The sequence below is a fragment of the Helianthus annuus genome, chromosome 15, assembly GCF_002127325.2.
Source record: "Helianthus annuus cultivar XRQ/B chromosome 15, HanXRQr2.0-SUNRISE, whole genome shotgun sequence".
In the NCBI taxonomy this organism is placed as follows: domain Eukaryota; kingdom Viridiplantae; phylum Streptophyta; class Magnoliopsida; order Asterales; family Asteraceae; genus Helianthus; species Helianthus annuus.
In genome coordinates this window covers 133,615,551-133,627,965 of record NC_035447.2, presented here as the reverse complement: position 1 = coordinate 133,627,965, position 12,415 = coordinate 133,615,551, and the positions used below count along the sequence as shown (strand labels likewise).

Genomic DNA, 12,415 nt, shown 5'->3' with positions numbered 1-12,415 from the left:
AGGGGAGCTAGTGTGATAGCTCCCTGTCCAGAGTGATCCATCAGGCGTGAGATATGGATTTGGGTCACGACTAGGTCCTGCTCGGCTAACACTTGGAGATGTAGTGGTGCACAACGGAGGAGGCATAAAGGAGAGTGTAACTTCTGGTTCATCATAAGATAAACGTACCCTAACTCCTTTGGTTCGTTCCTTACGAACATACCTGTTCAAGAGCTCCCTAAACTGTATAAAGTTGCTCCTTACTCCCTCTGGGGTTATTTCCGTAGTTTCAACCGGGAAAAGTACTTCACTCGGTGAAGATGGAATAGCCCGTGTAAATGGAGGTGTCTGAAACTGTTGTGCATTTTGTGTTGCCGGTGCGACATGTAGTCCGCCCGTGTTGGTGGAGCAGCTGCCTACTCCGGGAGTAGCTGGAGGGTTAGACGGAGGCAGCGAACTGCTAGAAACTTCCTTTGGATGATGCTCCTTTCCAGCCATAAGAGAAGGTAACTTAGGAACAGGGTCGGACTACCAGAAAAAACTGTTCTAAGTAGCGCAGCCCCACGGTGGGCACAAGTTGTTAAAGCAATAAGAGTATGGCATGGGGAAGGTCTAGGATCAACTCCAAAAGTTAGTTCCTTGGTCGGAATCTCCAATCAAAGAACACCATTAGTCTTAACGCGAGTGGTGGCCTCCCGCTTTTGGACTCCGGCGTGAGAATTAGTGGATTGTTCTTATGAGTTTAAACGACATGAAAGGATAAGATTTAAGAGTGAGAATGAGAGAAGTGGACTTACTTTAGGCTGAACAAGACTCTCCTTTTAGGGAAAATTACAAGTTTTGTCCTTTATCTTAATACCATATATCAGGCGGTGTCTTTTTCAACGAATGTTGACAAGTTTTGCACTTTATAGAGAATTTTGTTGCACGTTTTGTCCTTCCCACCCAACTCGGTTAAAAAAGTCTGTTAAGTTTGGTCATGTGGAACCCATATAAGGGTATTTTAGTATTTTCACATCCTAATATACAAATAAAGTTTTTTATTAAATACAAAACCCCATTTTCTCCTTCCCACCCACCCTATCCTTTCTCTCTCTACAAACCAGACACCTACACTTTTTCTCTCTTTCTAAAAACCCAACTCCACCCATCTACCACCACCTATCCACCACTGTCCCTCCTCCCTGCAGCCATCCACCACCAATCCTAAAACCCCAAACCACCGCCTCAAACCTGAAACAACGACCAACATCTTTAAAATCTTCTGAAATTCGCCAATCTGAATCCATAAGAGTCACCACTCCTGATTTCTTGCCGGAAAACAACCACAAACACCTTTGTCGTCGTTGCACGTGTTTGATCGGAGTATAAGTCGCTGGAGGGTCGAGTTCACAGCCGGAGATTTAGAGTGCCCCAAGTCATCTCCTTTCGATTCCACCTCAGGGCACTCCGCCGTCGATCTGAGTCCTTATCTCCGTCATTGAACCCTAACCCCATCACCACCGTCTTTTCGTCTGTGGTTTTCTCTTTCGCTCTCTCTCTATTTCTTTCTCTCTCTAGGTATTTTGTAATGTGTGTGTTGTATGTATCTTAAAAGATAAGAAAGAAAAAGAAGATTGGGAACAGGTGATGGTGATCGTTGTGGTGATTTGAAGAGAAGGGGTGATAGTGGTCGTTGGTGGCAGTGGGTAAGATTTAGGTTTGTGTGTCTCGAGGACACCTTTATGTACTTTAGGGAGAAGTCTAATCAGTTTGACCTGTTGAGTTTAAGTTCTAAGGTTGTACAGTAACTTTAGCTCCCTTTCACCATCTATTGGTGCATTAGCTTCTCGTTTGGAGCATTCAGCTTCCGACTTTTAGTTTCTTACTTTTAGTTTATGTTTAGTATTCTTTATTGTCTTTTTGCGATTGTTATTAACCTTGATTTTGCTGACTGGAATCTCCGAGTACCAATGTCATCTGTACTGTACTGTATTGTACTGTACTATACTATACTATACTATACTTAAGTTATACTATGAAATACGATACAATGCGATACTACATCTATTGTTTTATACGAGGCCTATACGGGACCTATACTATACTATATGATACTACACCTATACGGAACCTATACTACTACACTATACGTTATCACACTTGTAGGCTTATACGAGGTCAATACAGGACCTATACTACTCCTATACGATGCGATATTTATCGTATAAAAATGATTAATGTTGTACAAAAAAAGTTGTAAGAAATACTTACTATTTTGTTTATTTAAAATAGAAAACTTATTTTTTTTATAAAACTTTTCTAAAACGATTAATATTGTACAAATGTTTCTAAAAAAATAAAAAAATAAAAATAACACTTATATACGCTTAGGGGTGAGCATAAATAGGCCCGACCCGATTAGAACCGAGAACCGAACCGAAAAGTACCCGAAACCGACCCTAATATAGGGTATAGGGTATTTGTTCGGTTCCTGTAAATCAAGTATGTCGAGTATCGGGTCAGGTCGGGTCAGGAACAACAAAGAACCGAAGCCAAACCTGGTGGAACCGATTTAGTACATTGATTATGGACAAACAACTAACCTGGGCCAAAGCCCATCATAATAAGTTAACCTATTCGTGATATATCAAACAATAAGTAAGATATATCACAACTAAATCCAATTCTTCAATAAATCTTCAATACTTTTCATAAATTTTGTAAGTGTTGCTGCAGATAGTTCACGAGGTTGACTGGTTGACCAACAAAATTAGTTTTAGCCGATAACAGTTATGGAACTAGGATTGAAATGGAACTCACCAATAATCAGCTGAATTGCTGAAATGGAACTAGGATTGTGTGATTTCCATTATCTGTGCCTGTGTATCATCTGATCTGAACTGTGATTAAGCTATACATGTTGCAATGTCAAGCCTAATGTATAAATAGTTGCACATATGTGAGCATTAACATCTAGAGTTGTTGAAAATACATTACTATCATCAGATTAAACGCATAGATCAATTAAGCTTTTAAAATACATGAATGAAACCAATTCATTGTTAGATCTGAATGTGTATAGATATGAGTATTCGGGTCGGTTTTTTACCCGATGACCGATAGACCCGATTAACAAAAGAACCGGAACCGACTTTTACATATAGGGTACTATGTCGGGTAATTATTTACAGGCTTCTCGGGTATCGGGTCGGGTCGGGTTTTCGTCGCGTCGGGTCGGGTCAGGTAATTGATTTTGCTCACCCCTATATACGCTGCATATAGACGTATACGCGGCGTATATGAGCAGCCAGACCAGAACTGATATTAGTCAGACACCTTTATGCAGCATATATAAACCCTAAAGTATACAAATAAGCACCTTAAGTGTGAGAATAGTTTGAGCCTTCACTCAAATGTGGTAGCTTATTTACTTCAAGAAAGTACTTTTATAACATACACTTCTCTTAAAAAGAATTTTTATTGTATCCTCAGGAAGGTGTGTTAGTTTATGGAAGGAGGTCATAAATTAATTTACACATCGTGAAAATTGTAACCAAAACCCTAAGTTTACCGTTCTTCTATCATTCAATTCTCTATGTATTGTTTTGACTCTAGGCTGGAAGTTCCTTATGAGGGCATTAATTTATATATCAGGTAATGTTTGGTAAGCAGGAATGAGAGGTAGAATGGAATGGATGATTACCAGGGAATGAAGAAAAGAGTGTTTGGTTGATCAATGGAATGGAATCACCCATTCCAAAAGGCATTTCATTCCCTCAAAATCATTCCTTCCACCCCCCATGTTTTTTTTATTCCATCCCCTCTTGCACCATTCATCAACAACACCACAACCCACCACCTTTGCCACAACCCACCACCACCACCACCCACCGCCGACGCCATCGCCGCCGCCCGCCACCACCTCACCCCGACAGCCACCGTCGCCGCTGCCACCTACTCGCCACCGTTATCACCCACAGCCGCGACCAACCGCCAACCGCCAACGCCACTCGCCGCCGCCACCCACCACCATCATCGACGCCACCACCACCGTCACCGCCAACCGCCGTCGCTGCCACCCCCCGCCACCTCTGCTGCCACCCTCCACCAACGGCCACCTTGCCGCCACCACCACTCGTCGTCACCGCCGCACCGCCACTCGCTGCCACTACCACCACCCATCGCCGCCGCCGACACCCACCACCACCACCTATAACCAACCACCCATAATTACTACCACCGACCACCACCACCACTCACCGCTTATTTTATTACTCCGTTTTCTTGCCTACTGAACAATATACAATAATAATTCATTCCATTCACACATGGTAACCAAACAAGACATGGAATGGTAATGATCCATTGCATTCCCTCGTCCATTCCATTACCTCGTCCATTTCATTCCTTCGTCCATTCCATTACCCCATACCAAACAGACCTTATATGTTGATGAATTACTTCTGAACTTTTTTTCTTATATGTATGTATTTTGTTTAATCAGTCTTTTCATTAAAGTTCAGAATATATAGATAAATGAATGTCTTTCAACTTCTCTGAACCACACATACAACTTTAAGATCTAACACCAGTTTTTTTCTCAATCTCTCCTTGAATTTAAGTTTTTGTAATCTAGTTTTAGTTCAACTACATATAGTTTGGGGATACCCTAATAAATAGGATACCCTCTAAAGTTGAATAGTGGGATTCATTTCTAAAGTCAAACACATGCCATACAATATTTGACTATTCATAAAAGGACAAAAGCATCACCTTGAATTTGCTATAAAACAAAAAACGAAATAACGTTTGAAAAAACGATCACGATAATCTTTTTGACATTGATATGTAGTTGTTAGTAGGGGCCGAGCCATAACACACGCATTAGACTAAAGGGTATGGGGGTCGGCTGAGGCCCGGCTAGGACCGGCGCCGGTTCCCCACACCGCCCCCTGGGCTCGGCTCGGCACAACCGGCACCCCACAGTCGGGGAAGCCGGTCCCGTTTGTTTGAAAAGTAGCCGTTGTAACGGCTAATTTAATAAATAAAAAAAATACTTTTTCAATTTAAATAAATACCTCTATCTCATCCATTTTTTTACAATTCTCTCCCATTCTACTCCCATTCTTCTCAAATTCTCTTCCTTTTTTTATAAAAAACACTCCATATTTTTTATACAATTTGCTCTAATCATGAATCCTTTTTTTATGCACTCTTGTTTGTTTTGCAATAAATTCAAATTTGAAAGTTGAGGAGTGATCGACAACTTTCACTATCAACATATATCATCTCCCCATGCATTGACAGATCACTCTTGACCCAGCCTTATAGTATGAAACAACCCCACAAACCAACCCTTTACTATTTGGATACAATAGCTTGGGGGCCCCACCCCCATAACCTAAGTTGATAACCGATAGAGTTAATTACTGTTTTCGTCCATTTGGTTTGTCAAATCACTAACAGTCCATTAGTTTAAAAGTTGCGATTTCAGTTCCTGTGGTTTCACTTTCGTAACCATTTCAGTCCCTGTGATTTCACTTTCGTAACCATTTCAATCCATTTATTCTGTTAGTACAAGGACTGAAATGGTTACGAAAGTGAAACCACAGGGACTGAAATCGCAATTTTTAAACTAATGAACTGAAATAGTGATTTTTGATAATCCACAGGGACGAAAACAATAATTAACTCTAACCGATGATATTAAGAATATCACTCTCAGGGTCGGTCCTGAGAATTCATATACCCTGTTCGAGCTCGAAAAACGTGCCCTTAGGTCTTAACTAAATAAAAAATTTAAACTAGTTTTTCATACAACTTTGAACCGTTGACAAAAATATAGCATTTGATAAACAATGCAATTAACAGAATACAAAATATAGTATTTGAATGAATGACATACCGTAAAAACTAATAAGCTAATAGCTAACAAAACCTAAAAATTGTGGGCTGATGAGTGAAATCGAACAAAACCTAAAAACTGTAGAATGATGATGATCGAAGGCCTGCTCTGTCTCTGATCTCGATTATCCTGTTCCTGCTACGTTTCATTACCCAGTCCGACGAAGGAAATAGTTGCCGCCCAGATTTCTTTTTTTTTTTTTTATTAGTTTTTAGAATTATTTGGGTATTAGGCTCACTAACCTAATGGGCTAAATAGTTTAAACAAAATGATTTTTTTAAGTGAGACTATGTTAATATTTGAATATTTGTTTGGTTATACCCTATTAAAAAAATTTATATATATAATATCGGATTTTTTTTAAATTACATGCCCTACGAAATTACGGGCACTGACCGGTTGTCCTCCCCGCCCTCCTTCAAGGCCGGCCCTGATCACTCTACCAAACAGATACAACCACCCCCCTAAATCATAGGGGTCGACATGTCTTTTCATAATGTACAGGGATTATCATAAAGATATTTATATCGGTTAACTCATAGAGATCAGAATAGATGTTACTAGTTTACATCATGTCACCAGCGTTAAAATCTACACTAGGGAATATGTAAGTGTTTGTATTCTGATAAAATAAAAATTTCGGTATATAATATGCACAATAATTGACGTAAGGGGCCGGATACGTTATATAATAACCAGTGACGGACCTAGATTTTGTTTCATCAGGGTTGGTTTTTTCAGTGCTCGGGTGTCTTTAACTTGAGATGGAACATGTGAATTAAAAGCCAGAATGATTTTTTTAAGTTAATTATGACCACAAGAATGGTAAGATTGTGTTCAACAATCATTTGGAAAGAATGGCTAAACGACTTAAATTGATTTTATATTCATTTTTTTGCTTTAATTTCACTTTGTTTTTCAAATTCCAACACGTATAAATTGATCTATTCTTATAAGTTTAAAATTCCCAGTGCCGGTCGAAAAATTGTTATATACACTGTATAAATAATAAAAAAATTGTGGGGTTGCCTGACCCCACACCCTATATACAAGGTTCATCCATGATGATAAGAAACTTCGACCCATTTGAACCCGATCCATGATGCTTGGTAAGCTCATGGAACACGTGACCAAATAATAACCACTAACGAATGGCATGGCAGTGGTGAGCCATGATCCGGCGGTTACCCCACCCGACAGATCCAGAAGGCATGTCATGCTACAAAAACTAGCATAAATGTCTTGCAACATGAAGTCAAATGTTAGAACGAACCATACTTCTACCTCTCTTTTCCCGGGAAAAGTATATTCTTCTTGTACCAAATAATTTAAGTATTAGATAAAATTCTATAGTTTTATCTTTTAGAACCTCAAATTTGTTATCAACTGTTAAAATCTAAGGGTGGGATTGCCATTTTTCATCCTGAACATGGGACCCAAGTCCACAACCAATTATAGTGGCATTTAGAAGTATTTAGTTAGTTTATATAAATAATGATGCAAAAAAATTAATTGAACATGGGACCCAAGTCCACAACCAAATTATAGTAGCATTTAGAAGTAATTAATTAGGTTATATAAATAATGATGCAAAAAAGTTAATTAAATGTATGAAAACATTATGGTATAGGTTGTCATTTTGTCACGAGGGTGGGAAACAAAGTATTAACAATCTCCATACCAATATGCCATGTTGGATCCGGGCCAGCACAATCGTTTCGTCATAAGTTAAATTCAAGAATTTATGAAAAATTTCATTTATATAAATTGTAATATATATAGATTTCTTTTTATATCTTTGTACACTCTTTATTGAACTCCGTTTATTTCAAGAAGTTAAAAATTGTGTGTTTCAACTTCCGACTAAAGTTTCTAAAAGTCTAGAGAGGGGATGGAAACGTAGTGACGTAAAGCACCTAAGAATGAGATAAAACTATATCATGAAAAACACAAATCAAGTTTATTAGTGTTTCTACGTTGATGAAATTTTGTTTCCCTAACACTGCACCACAACATGAGTATGCATGGGAGAGTGATATGTAAATATGTAATTCATGTAACATATAGTTATCTTATAACATTTTATTTGGTAATTATCCTCATGTTTAAACATATTTTTGTAGCAAATTTTGCCTTATATTGTCCTTCCAAAATGAATCCTAAGTCCATTGTTTAGGCCATATGTAGATCGAACTCGAACACGGGACAGTTCTCATTATGCGAATTTTGGCAATCAAGAAGGCTATTAATAATCACGTACAACTCTTTCACATTTAATATATTTTTAAGTTCAAAGAACTTACATTTCTACAAACTAAAATATTGTTTTACTAAGCTTTGTTTCACACACTCCAAATGTATAGATGAAATTACGAGTGTAAAACAATTAAAACAATAGGTATTCATTTATATTTAAGGTTGGCCGGGTTATGCTTAACAAAAGCCTAGGCTTCACGCTCTCAAAAAATTAGGGTCCTATTTTTCCTGTGTTCTAAATCAATATTTTTTAATCATTAAGGGTATGATTCAGCTTAATAGTCCATGTAATTATAGTCTACTGGCATTTTGGCATCTTCGTGGTGGAATAAGGCATAGGGATGAGGGATCATAAGGTCTTAGGTTTGATTCTCACAAAGGAGTTTTTCCCAGATTTATTAGGTTTACTCCCGAATTGGTGTATAGGCATTATTGTCTAGTGGAGATAGATATGATCGGATGATTCCGCTGGTAGCACGATGATACTCCAGTGATTCGTCAGTGATCCAAATTTACCAGAAAAAAACTGATTCAGCTCAATGATTTTATTCTAAAGTTCTCAACGGAATTCATGTTTCTATCACAAGGGAAAGTTACTTTTTTGATATCACAATTTTGATACGGAATTAATGTTACATGTTACAACAAATTCAATTGGTTAATTATTAGAACACTGAACACAAAATATAATAAGATGAGAGATAAACCTTAATCCAATTGTTTTATTTTTGTTTTAGGAGATAAAATCCGTTGAACTTGTTATTATTTATAGATTCTTTTTATTAATTCAGTAGTAAATATATATATTTTGTACTTATTTCGTTCAGCTATCTTTGGTAAAGTGTTGGTCTTGAAGGGATAAAAGAAACTTAAATCAATTAACTTGTTGTCTCTCCTAAATCTCGATCATTGCAAGCTATGAAGACGCTCCTCCCTTGTTGTCAAGATGCGATCATTGTTCTAGACATGTGCTATAAATTGGAGCTCCCTGCTCGTCCTCATCATCATAGATCATCATCAATCGATCAATATCTTCTTACAATTTAAGTCGTGGTATCAGCTTGTTGGTCTATTGGTCTACTGGTTGATTCAAGTTTAGTCTTTGTTTTCTATCGGTTGATTTTAATCATTTGTTGGTATTCATCTTGGTGTTGTCGATTTGTTACAATTCGACTTGTCTAATTGCATCCAACATATAATCAGTGATTTTATACTTGTAATTCTTGTTCAATACGATACAATCATTGATTTCTTGACACTTGTCAAGCCAACTTGTTGATAAATTAATTAATAAGCATTTCATGAAAAAGACCGATTTTTAGATTCTGTTGTATGCCTCTACAAAAGTTGAGTAGCAATTGTTTATAACTATCACTAATTAATAAGTTGATTAATCAATAATATGATGATTATATACAGTAAAAGTTACATTGTCATTAAACTGCAATCTGGTTGTATGATTTTAATTTACTCTTGCTTATTAAGGTGCTGTTTGTTTTTTTAGAGGTAAAACGTCTGCAGTCTGCGGACCACATCTGCAGACATCTGCAGCTGAAGAGGTGGACCAAACCTCTGCAGTCTGCAAGAAGAAGACTGTTTGTTTTTTAACTTCTGCAAGCTGCTGAAATAAACTGAAATATAAATACACTGATTTTATTTAACTTAAAAGAGTTTCTTAACATTCAAACATAAATAATAGTTATACAATACTGAAATAATATTCATAAAAAGACTAACATTTTTTTAAATAATTGAATTCATCGCTCAAACCCTATTATTCCAAAATTATATAAAATCAACAGATTCATACAACATTGTGCTTTATTTGAATTGGATATGACAAACATAAATGGATCACATGTTCTTGCTTAAAAAGGCTAGAAAAAAAAAAAGATGAAAGTGGCCTGCTATGCTAATCTTGAAATATCTGCCTAAGTTTCAAGAAAATGAAGGTTTTAGATCATGATCATTACATTCATATATACATATAGCTTGAAAGTTAAAGCTAATTTTTTTCAAAGAAATCTGGGGATTGCGTAATAATCATCGGCCACAGTTTCTTCCACATATGGCACGCTAATCATCATCACCACCATCGACTCGAGGTTTTCAAAACTGTTTGTCCGGGATTTGTTAGTTTTTAGCTTTGTTTTAGCATCCCTAAGCTTTCTCTCAAGCATTACCACCTTCTCCGATGAACTTGAGCTCGTTACTAGTTTTCGTTAGCAACTTGATCTTAGCTTCAGCGTTCACAGCCCTGTATTCTGCCTCATAATCGTTTTCCTTGCCTGAAAACAACATTTTATGATTTAGGCGCATTAGATTGGTGCTAAACGGGTCGCGTTCGCAGGTTGGCATGTTCAACCCGACCTGAACCGAAGATTTTAGATGAACCCGAACCCAAAAACATGTCAATCCATAACAAAAACACAAAAGTATGTGACACGTAGATTTTTTTTTTTTATGAAAACACCATATCAGTTCATCAAATTTGCCATTTTAACGATAAAAGGCAACAAAAAAAAAACAACATAAGTCAAAGATAAGAGGGTCAAATTCATCAATAATCAACAAGAAATCACACTAAAATACATAAGATAACTTACATTTCAAAAAGCTTTGCGCGATTCCACCAATGAACCGTATTAAACACAAGAACATCAGAATCAATCCACGTCGAACTAACATTATCTAACTCATCGAGTTTAACCATCGACCTCCTCAGTGAATGTCTCGAAGCGAACCAAATATTTTTATAATAGTGATCCAAATATTTGGAAAACAAAATGGTTTAGAGGCTGCATACATTCAAAAGAGTCAAAAGTCAAACTATTTTAATTGATTTGCAGAGCTCTTCTAACAGTTCTATTTCTTAAATATAATAGTAATCTCTCAATTCATTCAATGAACTTACAAACAGGAGTTCATCAGTTACAAAATGTGTTTGAGGAACTAATATTTTCAAACTAACATTTACAAATCGTAAAGGAAGTTGTTATTCAATCAACTTATAGTTCTATATAGGGATGAGCATATCGGTATCTGATACCGAACCGATACCGATACCGCCTAATACCGATCCCGAATTTCACCCAAACTAGGTACCGATACCGAAACATGTCGGTTAGGTATCGGTACGGTACGGTATCGGTATTATACCGTATTTTGAGGGTCGGTATCGGTATAATACCGATACCGTACCGTACCGATACCGAAAACGCCAAAAAGTGGATACCGATCGGGATCGGGATCGGGATCGGTACGGGATCGGTATTCGGTGGCATATGCTCATCCCTAGTTCTATACAACATAAATAGTTTAAATAAGCAACACCAATTACCATTACTATTAAAGTAGGTACATAACAAAAACTAACGGCAAGAGCTAAAATCATGAATAAAGACATGATTATCTGTCAAATAAGTAGCACCAATTACCATTACTATCGATTACCAGTCATAAAACTACACAAACTATTACAATGAAATTACCTTAGATGTTGGAGGAGGAGTGGAGATACAAGGTTTGAGGCGGTGGAGGGGGTGGAGATCGAGGGCTGCGCTGGACCAGGGGGTGGAGCACGACTGCTGGAGAGGTTCAGATGGGGTGGAGAACGACGGGGGTTGGGGCTGGGGCTGGGGCTGCGGCTGTGGAAGGGGGTGGTGCTCGGCGGTGGAGAACAACTGCGGGGAGAGGTGGAACGACTGCTGGAGGGGTGGAGGGCAGCGTGACGGCGGCTGGAGGTGGAGGAGCAGGGAGGTCGGCTGTGGAATGTAGAAGGAACTAGGGTTTTGAGAGTTTTGTGTTTGGAAGAGGTTGAAGAGATATGTGAAGAGGTAAGATAGGATCTGTGCGAGGAAGAGCCACTGAAGAGGTTTTTTAATGAATTGTCTTTTAAAAATCAAACAAGCTGCAGACGTCTATGTCTGCGCGTGGTCTGCTTGGTGAAGACAAAAGAGATCCTGAAGCTCTTTTAACAAAAAACAAACAGCACCTAAGCATTCATATCCTATCCATCATTTTTTACCCTATAATTACACTAAAGATAACTATCATTTCTCTATCCTTTCAATTAAATAATATTTTTTATACTTTTATCATTATATTTTCTCACACTTCCACTCACAATCACTTTTAAAATACATTAAAAAATTATAGAGAGTGAATAGCGTCCCCTCAAATATACAGATAACACTAACATTTTCTCTCTTCTACACTTACAACCACCTTTTATACCTTTTATAACATGAAAACCTCTTCTCACAGATTTTGATGGCTAGGATGTGAATGGTC

At 37.6% G+C, this 12,415-nt stretch overlaps 1 long non-coding RNA gene across 1 annotated transcript; it reads right to left on the bottom strand.

Annotated features, from left to right (window-relative positions):
- Nucleotides 1-9,984: 9,984 nt before the first annotated feature.
- Nucleotides 9,985-11,938, bottom strand: LOC110910392. The gene is made up of 3 exons (XR_002576095.2): nt 11,614-11,938; nt 10,729-10,920; nt 9,985-10,410 (listed from the first exon to the last, which is right to left on the bottom strand). It is a non-coding gene; the product is annotated as an uncharacterized LOC110910392 (long non-coding RNA).
- Between the last annotated feature and the right edge of the window lie 477 nt (nt 11,939-12,415).